Source organism: Astatotilapia calliptera, chromosome 1 (assembly GCF_964374335.1).
Source record: "Astatotilapia calliptera chromosome 1, fAstCal68.1, whole genome shotgun sequence".
In the NCBI taxonomy this organism is placed as follows: domain Eukaryota; kingdom Metazoa; phylum Chordata; class Actinopteri; order Cichliformes; family Cichlidae; genus Astatotilapia; species Astatotilapia calliptera.
Window position 1 is genome coordinate 12,304,542 of NC_137422.1, and position 14,478 is coordinate 12,319,019.

The following is a 14,478-nucleotide window of genomic DNA, read 5'->3' on the forward strand; positions in this document are numbered from 1 at the left end:
ATACTGCAGTGCATTCTGCCTCCGTCATTTACATTATGTAGAACAGTTGCTTTATAATTCTTGTGTCCTTTCTCTGCATTGCACACACCTTATAGGCAACCTGAGGCTGTTTTAGCTATCAACTGATGCAGTTCTCCACATTTTTCTTGAGGCAGAGGTATGTGCAGATTGTAGCAGTTAGGCTTTTGATTAATGCAGTGTTGCCTTAATAATAATAATCACTTGGTCACTTATGTTCTTGTTTTAGTATTTTATTTCAGGTAGTTTTAAAAAAATGATTTGCCTAATGTTAGTTGCATTAATAATACTAATAATAATGCTAATAATAATAACAATAATATTAATAATAATAATATGTAAAATGGGTTTCAAGTTAGTTAAAAGGTATATTAACTTTAGAAAAATAAAAATGCTTATTTTATTTTATTTTATTTTATTTTATTTTATTTTATTTTATTTTATTTTATTTTATTTTATTTTATTTGATAGAGAAGCAGACTGTCTCTCAGACTTTCACACAAACCCTAACAAAAACAAACGCTTCGCTCCAGCCGGCTACTGTGATTGGTCCGTAGACACCCCCGAGTTCTCGCCCTATCTCGCGATGCCAAGGATTCTTCCCAGTGAGAAGCAGACGCTGAACTGTATTCAGTCGCTGTTGTGGCTGGGAGGCAGCAGAGTCAGGCAGTATCTTTGGTTGACCGTGATCCAGCCAAAGGTAAAGCAGGAGTCTTTTAAACTGACCGACAAAGCGAAAAGAAGCTACTGACGTGTCTGGCCAAACTCCGACTTTGCACGACACCTTTCATCCTCCAGGTAAGGTTGCTACCTTTATTGTCCTGTTGGCTCCCGCTGTCCAGACACTCATATACAGGGCTAGCTGATATTTTCACAGTTGAGTTTTACACCAGCAAAGCAACATTTAACCCCCCCCCCCCCCACCAGTCTTCGCGTCCTCTTCTGTCACATTTTAAGTTATCCTCGTAAAGCACTTTGTCGATAAGTCATGAAGAAAGCCTCCAGCTGGTCGGCGTGTGTTAACGGAACCAGAGTGTGTGTGTGGGGGGGGGGGGGGCAAGCAGCAACTTCAAAGCTCACTGTCGACTCTGTCTCTGGAATGGATATCCCTGTTAGCTTGTATGCTAACGATACATCTGCTTAGTATAAAGTGACTTGGCTTGCTCACTAGCTAGCTGGCTAATTCGCTTGCCAACTCAACACAGTTCTGGGTTACTGTCCTGTCGATGAGGCGGTGGTGAGGTGGCGAGGCGAGGGAGCCATGGCAAGCTTTTTGTGAATGAAACTGACAAACTTAACTTGTTCACCGGTTAGCTAACCTGCAGGCATTGATACTTAAAGCGACAGTTCTGCTCTTGGTTTATAGTACCTTGAATAATTTTAAACCCACAAGTCTTTGCAACAGAATAGCGACTTTTAATGCTAGTACCTCTTAAGGTTCAAAGGAAGGTATCTTTTTGTGCACAAACTTATCTACAGAGATGATTTTACTCCACACATACCTCTAGCTGTGAGTTTGTTGTACACTAAAGATAAAAAACCAGCTATGTGTAAAAAGCCTTTTGAGGAGTAGAGAATAATCAGAGATTGAACTTAAGCAGCCTGAGCTCTCTGCTGTGGTAACTACACAGCTGTTAACTGTGTGCCTTTGTTATGGATCTTCTTTAAATGGCATGGGGTGATTTTAGGGAACTGATATGTTCATGTTGTTGGTTTTTCTACATACTCTTACAAATGTGTTTACTCCAGGCAAGAAAAATTACGAGCCAGATAAAGCTGTCGGAGGAAAGGAAAAAGGTCTGCAGATTATTTGGCCACAGTTTTAAAATGTAACTCTTAAAACATTTCTATATGGGCATTATTTTCATCTGTGCTGATTTTGAGATCATTGTCACCAAATTTATAGGTTTGGCCAGGCTCTACAGGCTCTACAAAGTACACATTCATTGTAAAACCAAACACACTAACATAAAATAAGCTGTAATATAGCAGTGACCGTGTTATATGTAAGACCCTGGGTGTGCCTGTTTTTCTCCTTGACGTGCTAGTCATGTATCCCGGAATGATGAAGGGGATGGAAGGAGAATCTCTTATATTTTGTTTTTGTATTTTAAATGTTTTTTGTGATTGCCCAGAGGAACGGTTATTCCTGTAATAAATGTCTGGTTGTTCAGGAAAATTTTTAAATAAGTAAATTTTAAGATGCATTTATTTATTAAATGGTGGTTGCATTGTTGCTTAGCATTAAGACTTAGTCTGTTGTGTTTGCATGATATGGTCAAGAAAGGCACATATGCCTGTTGAACTGAGCATGGAATCTGGCATATGCACCAGCTGCCTCTTTAAATGGTGTGCAGACTCTGCCTACATGGTGTACTGCATGTGTTTATGCAAGTGCGTGCCAGTATTCAGGATCTCCTACTAAAAATCTCTGCCCACTTTGGGTGTGTCTCTTCCTTTCTGTTTGATATGATGCCGAGAAAGAGCCAGCCAATACCAGTCTACTCCACTTTGAACAGTTTTCTGCACTCTAAGTGTTAGAATAGGGACTGATGTTTAGTAGACTCAAAAAAGGATGTTTCTGAGAAAATCGTAAGTGAAACAGCAGTTGTCATGTGTGTTTTGTTCATGCCGTACTGCTCTCTGCTCCCGGGTCACTGTGTAGAATTATGAACCAACACTCCAAATATGATCATGGTCAGTCCTGTGTTGACAAAGCAGTTTGAGCTACCTAGGCGTAGACTAAGTGTAAGATCTTTGAAATCATCATTTGGTATTTGGTGATGAGACAGCAGGACATTGTTTTTAAGTATTACAGAGAGAGCTGCAGCGGTTCAGACTGTGTAGGTTATTTATCCCTCCTTGAACTACTGCCGGGAGGTTCTTTTCAGTTGTCACTGGTTATGCCTCTCAAGGCCTACTGGATTAATTGATCACTTAATGCCTAGCATGTCACAGACCTTGACATGCGCTATTGCGTTGAAACAATCAGAATTATTCTCTTCACCTGTGAGATGTCATAATGTTTTAGCTCATGTGTGTTTGACACTGAATTCGTACTACCAGTTGTCACTTGTTAGCAGGGAGTACGACTTTGCAAGCAGTTTAAAGTGAATCCTGGCACAAATAATAGGAGCTGATGGCACATCCATTAAGAATGAATATTAAGGAGACCTACTGTCTTCAGAAATTAATAAAAATGCATATTGATTTGTACATTTTTTTTGTAATTGTTGGAGGAGGGGTAGATAGCTATTTAAAACTCTGTTATTACTGGTCACTTGTGGTTATTCCTCTGAAAGTGAAGGTAACTCTCTAGTATACTCTGCACCCTGTTGTATATTCTCCGTTGTACACAGCAATACTATCATTCCTAAACTAAATCCTGCCAGTATATTTATGGCTCTAGCTTTAGTCTTATTGATCTAGCATGCAGTCATACTGCATATCGATTCATTTGTGTGAAAATGAGGATTTTTCTCTAAAGGAAATTAAAATCCACTTATCTAAATGTTAACCAGACTTATGGCATACAACCTGATTTACATTTAGATCGATGGCCCCTATACTGTGTTTATTCCCATGAGTGTTGTTTGTTTGTTTGAGGTTGTGAACACATCAGAGGACATTTGTGTGGCACGATTTTTCTTTTTTTACACGATAGATTTGCAACTAGGGCTGCGCGATATGACCATAATCTCATATCCCGACATAAGACATTTCTCATCCCGATAACGAGATATATCACAATTCTGGGCAACTAGACTTGTGTGAAGTGTTTTCAGCTGGGTGTTGTGTACCTGGAGTTGATTTTTTTCTTATATTTTAGATAGAAGTTGTAATGGCTGTCATTTTCTTTGAGAGTGCTTATTACACGGCGTGCTGGAGGGAAAAGCTTGTTCTAACGTTTGAGTGTAAGGTTTATTTTGAGCACCTGGTGGCTCTTTTTTGCTTCTCATCCATAAACTCTGTCCATACTCTTTCACGTGATTGTTGTGTTTGTGGTAGAACAGGTTGGGGACCGGTTTGCGGCATAGTTTGCATAGCACAGTTTTCTGGTCCGTGTCAGAGTTTTCATAACCAAACCTTGTCCATGCTACAGAGGTAGCTGCTCGTTTGGGAGAAAGGTCCTCGATTTGACTGGTCCTTCTGTTTGGAGCTACCTGGTTCTGCCTCATCATCACTGGCCATACTTTTATACTCTGTTGCTGCATCCACGTGGTGACCATCCAAATGATGAAAAAATATTGCAGTAAACGGTGTATTCTGCAACACTACGAAACAAACAATAGATGTTTTAATTTTGTCATCCGATATATTTTGTCATATCGCACAGCCGTATTTGCAGCTCATGTTCAGTGATGAATGCCCTTACCCATTTTATATGGGTTAAAAATCTTTGAATTTCATACTTTGTTGAAATGTCTACATAGAGGACTTATCTTCTTTTTTTCAGTCAGTAAATGTAAAGTGTGGACGCCACATAAAAATGAGATGCTGGAAATCCATTTAAAAGCATTTGCAGAAGCAGGAAATTCATCATAGTAAAAATTTATCCTTTATGTTGTTGTTGATTTGAGTGCACTTTCAGTTCTGTCAATGAAAATGTTGACATGACACAGATGCAGTGGAAGCCCCTGAAAATGCAAAGTTATAGTTCAAACCTAAACTGAAATACGTTGTGCAGTTATCCAGAAACTTTATCACCTTATTGTGGCAGCTATTCTGTCATCTTTGCCAATTGACATTCATCCCCTTCTAAAGCTTGGGGGCTACGTGGTTCCACTTGGTGCTCTGATTTTACATACAGTAAAGCAGTATTAGTGTTGGTACATTTTCAACAGAAATTAAAGCTTGCTTATTCCGAATTATAGATGTTTTCTACAAAGGCAGTTTTTCCACATGAATTCCGGATAGTGTCAAGAGATTATTCTCAGACACAATCTCATGAATGGAAATTGAGCATTTGGATTACAGTGGTTCTTTGGTGGGGCATCGAGGATGTACAACACATGAATCCCACTGATTCACTGTGAAGTTTTTGGATAGTTGCCTGCACTATTAGGCTCCGTTACACACACTCTGCAATCAGAAGCTGGCAGGGTTAAAAGTGTGTTTAGTGTCCAGTCTGACTGATTCAGACATTTTGGTTCTTATGTACACCTCTGGGTGATATCTGGAAAACTTCAGGGCTGCTGCATATGCATGAAAACTCATTTAGTGACTAAAGCTGCTTAAACGTTAACGGTGCCTCAGTCTGTGCCAGCCAGCTGGTGGGAGTAAGCAAACAAACAAATGTGAAATGGTGCCAATTAATAGAAAAGAAGTAGTTTGTATATTGTTGTTTAAAAGCCAGCGAGGGTGTATAGAAATGTGCCTACATGGTTAAAGAAATAAAACCATATTCCGTGGAGCGTGAATTCATACTATTTTTGAGCTGTGGCAGATTGCAGTAACGCTGGCAGAAACTGCCAATGTGCTGATTACAGTCAGCCAATCAGAACAGAGAGCTGATTTAAAAAAAAATCCTATAGAAGACAGGAGATGGTGTATATACTAATATTTGTGCAAATATGTGATCACTGTGAATGAAATTTACAATGTAATTATTTAACCCTTTATGACCTACCATAGAACCAAGTCCGCCAGAGCTTACTTTATATTTTTACATGCTGTGGAGCCATTTTTGGGAGCATTTCAAGGTGCTATACATCAATACAACCATTATAGCCCAAATTTTAATAATATGTATGCATTAAGTCCATAGTAACTACATAAATTGCAAAAAGTGCAATAAACTACAAAAGAAAACTACGTTTTTTTTGTTAACATATATTTCTACTTAGAGAAATTTAAGAGGTTTATCTCTCAAAACTTTAAATACAAAAAAGTTGCAAAAAATAGTTTACAACAACAGGAAATTTATTTTGAGTGTCTTCATGGTTTTATTTTTGAGATACACCAATTTTTATATACTGCAGAAAAATCGAAAAACAATCCTATAATGCAAATTTGCAGAGAAAACAGCACGTGCATCAAAATAAACTATTTAAAGCAGTGCAATTTGAGTTCTAAGCATCCTAGAAACTATTCAGAAAAGTATAGAGTCAAACAGGACTTATAAAAACACCAGTAAAGGCTTATAAGGCCTACAAGTAAAAAATTTTATTTTCCGCGAAAATGACGTCACTTCCGGTTTTGTGGAGGTAATGGCGGACATGCGATAGTTCGCACTGACGTCTATTTCAATGTAGGAAGTGTTCCGAACAACTGATCGGATCGGCAAAGCCCGTTTCTGGAATATGTTTTTGTTCCTGCAAGCGCTTTTTATGCAATTTTTGCAAAGCTTTATGTGGAAGAAAACCGTGACCTAGGACAAGCTGATGGCATAAGATGTAAGTACAACTCATCTGGTTTCATATGCAAAAAAATTATTGCGCTAGCTTATGTGGTTCTGGTTCTACCGGGATTTAAATATAGTTACGCAAAACAGAGCGTGCCTGCTCCAACCGGCTTTAAAGGGTTAAAATCCATGAAGCACTTTCAAAATAATCCTTTAGTCGCTTGTGTTGATCAGACAGCTTTACCTGGCTGACTTAGATGCATTATTGCTTTTTCTTGATGTGACGCAAAATGCACCTTCTCATAAGTCACTCCTCCAGCATGATTGTGTTTTATCCACTTTTCCACTAAAATATTCAGATATGCATGCACCCTCTGATCTCTTAGCATGTTTGCATTTTCTCCAGTTTCTGGTGTCCTCTGACAGAGCCTACTCACCCAGCCCACAGAACACCAGAGCTGTTGTTCATATGCTAATCTACTGCACTTGCAACAAATTCTTTCTGAACTCTTTGTTGAACCCACATTCCACCATTTAGTCCCTTGTCTCCAGTAAATATTAAACACAGTGTCCCGTCTAGGGCTATCTGCTGAATTCGGTACCCTGCAATTTTATGTCATTGTGCTTTGATTTATTGTTGACGTCTGTCCTTCCACAGCCATTTCGATCTCTTCTCTGATGAGTGCCCTTAATCAGCACATTTTACCACACTGCCTGGAACTGTCAAGTGTCCTTGTGGCTGAAGTAGAAAAGTGCAGAAAGCTGTTAAATGATAACAATGTTTTACACTGAACTCTACTCATTTGTCATTCTTTTTTTTTTTGTGGTAGGGGTTTCACAGAGAGGGAGTAAAGTGGAAACCAGATATCTATGATGCTTATTATGCTTAAAATTGAGACCAATCTGAGACTACTTGTGTTCGATCTATCTGCTGTTTGTATTTTGCTGTTGCATGTAAATAAATAAAATTCCACATTATTTTACTAGTTCAAGTCCAGGCATGTCTATCTCTACGAAAGACAACAGCAGCTAAGATCTAAAGGCTGGGTAGTATCTCCCAGAACTTGTTATTAGGACATGTGGTCCAGCCTCATTGAAAATCAAGTGTTTATAGTTGTGAGTCATACAGAAGGGGGAGGGTTGTGGAGATTAGATATTGTTCAAAAACAGCCGTGATGGTGGGCATTTCCAGGCAGTTGCTCTAGAGAAACATGCGTGTGATATGTGCCGGTGTGGTGAGTGAGGAAAGAGGGCTGGATTCAAAGGTCCAAGCAGCTTTTTCTTCATCTCCACTCCAAAATTTCTAGTTTCTGTCAAATTTCTTTCTTTATTTTAACAGAGCGCTGATTTTTATTTATTTTTTTTAACACAAAGCATAATTTATTAGTCTTTGCACACAATATCAAGTTAAAACTAAAACTGGGGGTTATCTTTCAATTTACACACAGTAAAAAACTTGAGCTGTCACTTGAGAAGGCATCATGGTGGAAACAAAAGAAATCAGTTTAGACTTGAGAAAAAACAATTGTTGATGCTCACGAAGCAGGAGATAGATATACAAAGTTATCACATCATTTCAAAATGTCAAGAACTGGAGAGATAGAAGTATCCTCAAGAAATTCAAATTAAGCCACACAGTACAGAACAAGCCTGGCTGAGGTATGAAAGGAATGATTTCAAATACTCTGGAGAGAAAACTAATGAGAGATGTGTCTAAAGAGACCAGAACAACTGCCAAGACGTGAGTGAAAGACTTCGGCAAACAGGAGTTGTAGTCTCAAAGAAGACGGTTACAAAAAATCCTACAAAGGAATGTACTGTGAGGTTGCATACCAAGAAAAACTCTACTTCTGCAAGAAGAGACACCTTCAACCCTGAATGAAGTATACTGAGGGCAACCTGGAGAAAGATTATGCATACTGGAAGCTCATCCTTTGGTCAGATGAGATGCTACTAGAGCTGTTTTCCCAAAGAAAGGCTGCTTATGTTTGAAGGGGAAAAAAGGGAGCGGTGCACTATCCAAAGAACATCGGCCCCAAAGTAAAACATGGTGGAGGGAGTATTATGATATGGAGGTGCTTCAGTGCATCTGGAACTGGGAATCTCGTCAAGGTGAAAGGAATAAATCAATAAAGAAGGATATGTGAGATTTTGAAAGAGAACCACAAATAGTAACAAAACTGGGTCTGTGTTGTTACTTTGTCTTCCAACACGACATAAACCCCAAACATGTGTCAGCCCTGGTCAAGAACTACGTCAAGAAGACCAAAGGAAATGTTATTGACTAGACTGTCAAAACCCTTATTTGAATCCCATTAAAAATCTTTGAGGTGAACTATAGACTAAGGTCCATGCCAGACCATCGAATCCGGAGGAGCTAGAGATTTGAATGGGCAGCAAATGCTCATGAGACGTGTGTAGGACTTGTTAAAAACTACAATAGATGACTGCAGGCTGTTATCCAGCAACAAGGATACGCGAATGACTGTTAGCATTAGCTTATGAGTTTGACTCTGGTAGTTTTTGGTTTTTGTGAAATTTTGTTTCTCTGCGCAAAATAGTGTAAGCAAAATAAAACTTAAGATGTTAGGAAAACTCTGTTAAAATTCCTTGCTCTGCTTAACAGCAATAATTCAGTTCTCTGTAGCATGTGTGGTGTTAAGGTGATATTTTTCCATCAAATATGCAGCTCACGCAGACCACACATCCATGTAATATTTAGGTGTTTAACTGTATAACAGTCATTAACCTGACTATTTAGAGCTGGTTGTGTGGCATTTCTTCAGAAATCTCTGCTGTCTGAGCAACATTTGATTTCAGACTTCCACACAAGTCCTCCCTACAGCATGGCAAGGCATTGTAATTTTTTGTTCTTTTGGCTTGATTATAGCAACAGTCAGTGTGATGAGTCACTCTTACACGTTTCTCATGGTTTCTGTCAGAAACACAAGTGATGGGGAAAGCCAGCGCAGATGGGGAAATATTTGCCACATGTATAAAAGACTTCTTATGCTTATGGCAACTATCATTGTTAGCATAGCCTCTAGTGAAGTGCAGCCACACTTTGAACATTTAATTCTCTATAATTGCCAGTAAAATCAGTGTTTGTGCAGTGCTTTTTTTTCTTTTTTTTTTTTTTCTTTTGCAAATTAAAAACTGAGTTGGTGAGATAACTTGTCTCCAGAACAGTCCTGTCTTTTAAGCCTAGCAACTTAAAAAATTTAAGTATTTATAGCATGCTTCTGTGGTGTTTATTGACCATTCAAAGCACTTCACATCTCAAGCCATATTCACCCATTCACATAGCACTTTATTCTGTGCATACAGGTTCTACCCACACACCACTGGATATATCTACAGCAGTTGCTGGGGCTCGAACCGCTGACCTTCCTGATTAGTGTATGACCCCCTTTAAATACTGAGCCACAGCCACCCACTAACATATGAGCCTTGTGTAGTTGTGATCTACATGTCTATCTGTTAAGGTAACTGCATGGAGTTTTGACTCAGACTATAGTTGTTTCAAAAAACATAAATTGCTGAAAAAGTCATGGAAATTTGCATTTAAGTAGTATAAGTGATTATATATTTATATATTTTTATACTAGTCATAACTTTTTGTGGAGATTAATTGTTTGTCTTGACATTAAGTAGTCTTGTGTGTCAGACTTCAATGTGAGTTGTAGCCCGAGATGTGGACCATGGAAATGCAGATTTAAAAATGTCTGGCTTCATGGGTATGGATTGATTCCAGGATAGACAATTGGTAAATTGTGGAAGTAAAAAGGTTTGACATATCAAATATGGCCAGCTAGCCATGATCAAGAAGCCTTTCCCATATTGCAGCTCTGCACAGACAGACTCTCGTCTTCATCACTAGCCGTGTTTTCTTGCCATCTGCCATCAGGTGCTATGTCCAGAAACAGAAATAATTAGCTACCTTTAGTGACTTTGGTCACTAAAGGTAGCTAATTACCGGTAGTATAGGTTAGGTTAGGCCTGCACAGTTAATCACATTTTAATCTTGGTCATGGTTTTGGTTTCCCAGTTAAATGAACATGATCATGTGATACTAAAAATGCAGGCTCCACCAGTCGAACACAAGGCAAAAGGAAATCAAGTGGTCCCACCTGACTGCGTGTCTGCATATCCATACCTAGCTGTTACTTGCATCATGCATCTTTAAGTTCCACAGACTTCTCTGGAAGAGTAACACTACAATAAAAGACACATTTATGGAACAAAATTCATTTTTGGCACAGCACAAGGTGAACAGATCGTTTCATGACGTTCGATCTGTTGTTTGGAAATGCATTAGACGTAGCACAAGGTATGTTAATCAGGAGTAAATCGTATGCAAAGAGTGCTGTAGAGCTGTGTCCTCGCTGCAAAGAAGCATAAATAACTCATCATCCACAAAAAAAACCACATTTCAAACTGTAATATAATTAATTCATGAAGTCCAAGAAAAACAATAGAATGATTGCTAAGATGAATTGTCCCAACATTTCATATCCACATTGAGCTCACGCAAAGATGCACTGAAATCACCAAAACAGACACATTTCATTTGGCCAAAGATGTGTTTTCACTTAACTTAAAGAGCTTCAGGAAGACTGTCAGCGTACTAAACAAAAGGGGGTCGTCATCTTGTACTGTTTCTGTTCCAGAGTGGAAATACCTGTGCCGTATGTAAAACAACGCACAGGAAACGGAGAGGGGTGTCATGGCTGTTGAGTACTTTGCTGCCAGTGTTATTCAGATCCTTCATTCATGCACAATAAATGGAGGAAATGAAGAATTTGCATTTTGCTTTTAGGAGATGCGCTTGGGTCAAGATTATTTTATAAAGATGAAATTACAGGAATGTAACATAGTGTAAAGGGGAAAGTGGTGCCCTGTTGATTTAAATTTGTTTTTCTTTTTAATTATATTTTATTTTGATGCAGAGATTTGTACAAATGTGAAAGCAGAGTTCTGTGTGAGTGCAATAAAAATATATATTTTTTAATTTAAAATCAGTTAATCACAATTGTGACAGATTATCATGATCTCTGTATTGATCAAAATTATAATAATTTTAGCCATAATCAGTTTAATCAGCTTACTATGATGATTGTGATCTAAACTTGTATGGCATTAATGGAGGAAAAAAGTCATGCTCAGTGGAGCTGCAATACCAGGATTCACCAAGATAGCAGGATTAAATAAAGAGCTCGATTTTAATCTAAGGAGCTAGAAATATAAATGTGTATCATGAATGTGGACCATGATTTCTACCCTGAAAAGGGAGAAGAGGGTCGTTTTATTTGCTGACATTTACAGATACTTCAGAATGTGTTGTCAGGAAATCTTGCATGCTATGACATAGTTAAAGAATAGTCATGAAACTGTGCTGTTAAAGTGTGTAAGAACTGTGTAGTAAGCTCACCATCATTACCTTCATAGAAAAGGCTTTAAAGCTGAGGTTTATATGCAGTCAGAATAATGGCAAGGAGCACATGTCTAAAAGGGTCTTTCCTGCTGCTCTAGCTACTATCTCCCGCTGGGATTTTTGTCTCCAATGCAAGCAAAGCTGGGTTTTCCCACAGTGTTTAATAATGGGCTAACACAAAAAGGTCTTCTCTGTGCTGGATGCATGGTTGATGCTTCCAAAACTCTAATCCCTAACGTGTAAAATCTACCCTCGTCACTGGGATCCAATCCTCTGATAAGCGGCTGACTGATGATTGCACGCTGGAAGGTGGAGGATCATTTGTCTCTTTTGTGCAGTTCATGTTTGGGTATTCAGCGCAATAAAGTTGAAAGAAAGCCCCCCTGATTATATGATTGTATGTAATAATCTCCAATTTTCAGATCAGCACAGTCAGATTAAGCAATCAGTCACAAATTCTTGCAGTGATCAGGCCAAGAGACTCGGCAGGCTGCACAGTGGACCCCTACCTGTCATAGTTTACTGTTGCGGAAGTGCCAGGGACTGATCTCCACCTGACAGCACTGAGATTCATCCTTTTACTGCTTTGCCATAGTTACACTTGAGCAGTGAAGCCACTTGGTGCTCTCTGTCCCTCTGGATCAGTGCTCTGAGATGAGTTTGTTGAACCTTGTTAGAAAAGGCAAGCCATTTGGGCGTGCAAGTTTTTTGGTGTAACGCCTTGTTGCAAATTCTGTAAATTATGTTAAACTGTTTTGTTTTTAATTGCTTGCACCTTTACAATGACAGTTTCTGTGAGTCTTCAGCATTCATGTTTATGTTTTTGTAGCCTTTGCTCTTTGTTCGTTTTAACAGTGGGTTGAGGGGGTTGGGTTGGCCCAGTCTCTCTGTGGGACACCGCTGTTGCTTTGCCCTGTGACCTCCACAGTACACCCAACCATAGCCTGCTTCAAAGGCAACACGCAGACAGCTTATATTTGCATTCTTTGGAGCCGTAACCCTCCCTTGGGCACTTTCTGCTCTATCCCTCCGTCCCACCAAGTACCACCCTGCAGAGCTAAAGAAAGTGGGCCTGAAAAAGAGACACAGTCTGGTCATCTTCTGCACTTTACTTTTGAACTGTCTAACATTAATTTAGCATTATAGATGCAGATCGGATTAAAAGATGGTGGGTTCAATCAGGCTTTCCAAGGAATTGTAACACTCTACAGGGAGCGAGTTGCTCTGGTTGGCTGGCTCATGATCCTGTGTGGTGTGCTTGTGCCTTCGCCTTCTGTCCCATCTTTTATCAATACTCAAACCAAACAACCCACTGCCCACCACTTTTTTTTTTTTTTTTATAGTCATGAGTTAATCACACATTTAAACTAGCAATGTAGCATTGTTCTTGTCTCTTGCCTTACTCCAAGTGCCTTTCCAGTGGCACTGCATAGCAATGCCATTGTGTTGTGTCTCAGCTTGTGTTTTGAGCAGTAAAAGTTAACAATGTCTTTTGTTTTATACTAACAGTCCAAATGCTTCTCACTTCACTTTTACTCACTACAGCCATTCACTTGTTCAAATAATTGTAATGAAACCGAGGTTAAAAAAAACCAAACAGAGAAAAAATAACTTGGCACGAGCTGCACAAACAGCATGTTTGTCGAGGCTGCCCTGGGCTGGTGGTATTTGTGCCAGGGCAGTGTGTGTGTGCTTTTCAAAATCCCCTTTCTTTATAACTTTGTGTTAATTGTGCACTCAGTCATACAGAGTTTGAATGGCCCATTCTTTTACCTTATTTTGTTATAAAAGAAATGCACAAGCTTGAGGAAAATGGCTTGAATAATAATTGGCAACACGTAAAGCAGTGATTCACTTGGCTCTTGCTCAAGAAGCATCTGCAGGAAGTGTTGTTTGTGTTAGTATTTGATTGATATTGAGAGTTGAACATACTTGACTTGTTTAAGGTCTGCTATTTATGCGCAGAAAACTGATAAACTGCAACAAGTTTGAGACATTTTTCAAGCAAAAATGCCAAATGTTTCCTAGTAGTAAACTAAATATATTAGCATTTTATTTTTTAATAATGAAAGTGGTTAAGTAGTTTAATATTCTCGAGTAATTTATTCTTCTTTTTTAAAGGATTTTTATGGACAGAGTGAATGACCTCACAGTCAAGTTCTTGCGCTGTCTCTTGTAGTAACAAGCAAAAGTCTGTGTAGCATTACACTGGCTCTTATCAAAGCAGGTGCAAGAATAATTTAAGGCTACAATTGTATTTGTGAGAAATTCTTTTCCATCCAGCTCGATAATTGAAGGGCTCAGTGCATGAAGCTTGAGTAGTGAAATTTCCCTGGGCTACCATTTTGCATTCACTCTCATAAGAGCTATCCACTCTAACTACCCAATGTGGATAAAGAATGTCTTAGTTAATTGTTTTAATAGCCATCTTTACAACTTGACACCCTCCAATATTGCAAAACTGGGAGACTCAAAAGCTGTCTCATCTTCCCCGAGCAAAATTAGCCTTCCGTGACCTTCCTTCGCTATGCCCCTGTGACGTTCACGCTTGATTAGGCCTGCAAATGAAGTTTTCCTTCTTTTAGGGCAGGAAGCGCGACCTTGGGCCGAGAGACCTGTTAAGTCTTTATTGGATTGGCTGGACATACTAAGCTCAGAAGACGTCTCAGAAGAATTTAGTTGG

At 39.0% G+C, this 14,478-nt stretch overlaps 1 protein-coding gene across 1 annotated transcript in view; it reads left to right on the forward strand.

The window, feature by feature from the left end:
• The first annotated feature begins 603 nt into the window (after positions 1–603).
• glceb (glucuronic acid epimerase b) overlaps positions 604–14,478 on the forward strand; it is a 55,938-nt gene continuing 42,063 nt past the window's right edge. The window contains exon 1 of the mRNA XM_026162849.2: positions 604–816. The gene's annotated coding sequence lies outside the window, so the exon portion shown is untranslated. The remainder of the gene's footprint in view (positions 817–14,478) is intronic.